The sequence below is a fragment of the Schistocerca piceifrons genome, unplaced genomic scaffold, assembly GCF_021461385.2.
Source record: "Schistocerca piceifrons isolate TAMUIC-IGC-003096 unplaced genomic scaffold, iqSchPice1.1 HiC_scaffold_1133, whole genome shotgun sequence".
In the NCBI taxonomy this organism is placed as follows: Eukaryota; Metazoa; Arthropoda; class Insecta; order Orthoptera; family Acrididae; genus Schistocerca; species Schistocerca piceifrons.
The window spans coordinates 27,501-30,000 of NW_025726943.1; the positions used below are offsets into that span (position 1 = coordinate 27,501).

General features: G+C 63.7%; 1 pseudogene; it reads left to right on the forward strand.

Annotated features, from left to right (window-relative positions):
• Nucleotides 1-2,500, forward strand: part of LOC124727763 — a 7,959-nt pseudogene that overhangs the window by 2,285 nt on the left and 3,174 nt on the right.

The window sequence follows — 2,500 nt, forward strand, 5'->3', positions numbered from 1 at the left end:
AAGGTGAAGAGCCTCTAGTCGATAGAATAATGTAGGTAAGGGAAGTCGGCAAATTGGATCCGTAACTTCGGGATAAGGATTGGCTCTGAGGATCGGGGCGTGTCGGGCTTGGTCGGGAAGTGGGTCAGCGCTAACGTGCCGGGCCTGGGCGAGGTGAGTGCCGTAGGGGTGCCGGTAAGTGCGGGCGTTTAGCGCGGGCGTGGTCTGCTCTCGCCGTTGGTCGGCCTCGTGCTGGCCGGCGGTGCAGGATGCGCGCGCCTGCGCGGCGTTCGCGCCCCGGTGCTTCAACCTGCGTGCAGGATCCGAGCTCGGTCCCGTGCCTTGGCCTCCCACGGATCTTCCTTGCTGCGAGGCCGCGTCCGCCTTAGCGTGCTCCTCCGGGGGCGCGCGGGTGCGCGGATTCTCTTCGGCCGCCATTCAACGATCAACTCAGAACTGGCACGGACTGGGGGAATCCGACTGTCTAATTAAAACAAAGCATTGCGATGGCCCTAGCGGGTGTTGACGCAATGTGATTTCTGCCCAGTGCTCTGAATGTCAACGTGAAGAAATTCAAGCAAGCGCGGGTAAACGGCGGGAGTAACTATGACTCTCTTAAGGTGGCCAAGTGGCGGCGGTGTGGCTGCATCCGGACTTGGCTTCTCGAAGTGCGGTCTTGATGTAGTCGTGCTGCTGCTGCGAGGTGCCTTCCTTGGGTTATAGTTACAGGGAGAGTGATGCGCAATACATGGGCCTAGCCCTCTTAGCCTCTCCTCTCCTGCGGTCTTCTCCCCTTCTCGTGGGCCCGCTGATTTCGCAGAGTGGAAGACCGCACCAGGGGCTTGGGGGGGTTACCAGCCCCCCCTCGCACTATCCCTTTGTTAGTTGGGGGCAGTAAGCAGAGAATAAGTGGTGGCCCTTCCGCTGAAGGCGCCACCCCAACTCCCCCAGCACCTAGCCGGCCAACCGGCCGTGCCGAAAATCTTGTAACTTTTGCAGCTATGTATACCTGTAGTGAGTGCCACCGCAGCTTTACAACCAAGAACGGTCTCGGGGTCCATCGCCGCCGCCAACATCTTGCGGCCGCCAACGCGGAGATCGTCACGGAGAGGCATCGCGCGAGGTGGACGGAGGAAGAAGTCCTGTCGCTCGCCAAGGCGGAGGCCGAACTGTTCCTTGAGAGGGACGCCCGGTTCTTCTTCGTCAATCAAGAACTCATCAGGATGTTCCCCGACCGAACGCTCGAGGCAATCAAGTGCCGACGGCGGCAAGCTGCCCACAAACAGCTTGTCCGCCAATTCATGGAGGCGCTTGAGGTCGGTCGGGGGGAAGAGCCGGCGTCCCGCCGGGGAGCAGCGAGCCCGCTGCCTGACGCGGGCGAGGCCGCTGCGCCGCCCGTCGACGCAGCCGAGGACTTCGCGGCCGACACCACCGGGCCGCCGCCGGAGGGGCCGACTGACGCCGCCATCTGGGAGCATCTGGCGGGGCTACCCGCTTCCGCCCAGCGTTTCTCTGCCCTGGATCGTGTCATAGGTCTGGGGCGGGGCACGCCGCCCGATGTCATCCTGGGCATGCTCCCGGATGCCCTTGCGTCGGTCGGGTCCAGAGGGGAGAGATCGATCACCAGGACACAGCGGCCGCGCCAACCATCGAAGCGGCCGCCTGCCGCGCCGCCGACGCAGAAGCGCAAGCGGCGCCGCTGGGAGTACGCGAGAACGCAGGATGCCTTCCGACGGTCGCGTGCACGTTGCGTGCGCGGCCTCTTGGATGGCACCCTGCTCCAGCCGCCACCTGCCATCCCTGGTCTGCTGGACTTCTGGGCGGACCTCTTCACTAAGAAGCCCATCTCCACCGCGGGCTTCATTCGTGACCGCCTCCTCCCGCACTCAGAGCCTGTCGCTCTCGAGTGCATATGGGGGCCGGTCACACATGAGGAGGTCGCCGCCGCGTTGCCGCCCAGGGGATCAGCAGCCGGGCCGGACGGCCTTACCCCAGCGGAGTTGCGGCGCCTGCCGCACGAAGTCCTGGTGAAAGTGATGAATCTCTTCCTTCTGGCCCGCGCCCTTCCGGAACGCCTGCTTCGCGCGCGGACGTCCCTTCTCCCGAAAACGGCTGCACCAACATCCCCCGCTGACTTTCGCCCCATTACGGTCTGCTCGGTGTTGGCGCGGACCTTTCACAAGGTTCTCGCGTCACGCCTGATGCGCGCATGTGCTGTGGACGAACGTCAGCGGGCATTCATCCCTCGGGATGGGATGTTGGAAAATACCTTCATCTTGGACACTGCTCTCACCGACGCAGTTCGCTCCTGCCGCTCTGTCTTTGTGGCATCGATCGACGTATCTAAGGCATTCGATTCGGTAGATCATGCTGCCCTTCGCCCCGTGCTGAAGGCGCATGGCCTGCCGGATTGCTTTGTCGAGTATGTCGAGCGGTGCTACGAGGGCAGCACGACAGTGATAGCGGACGGCGCCGGCGTGGGCGTGTCTGTGCAGCCAGCACGGGGCGTTCGCCAGGGCGA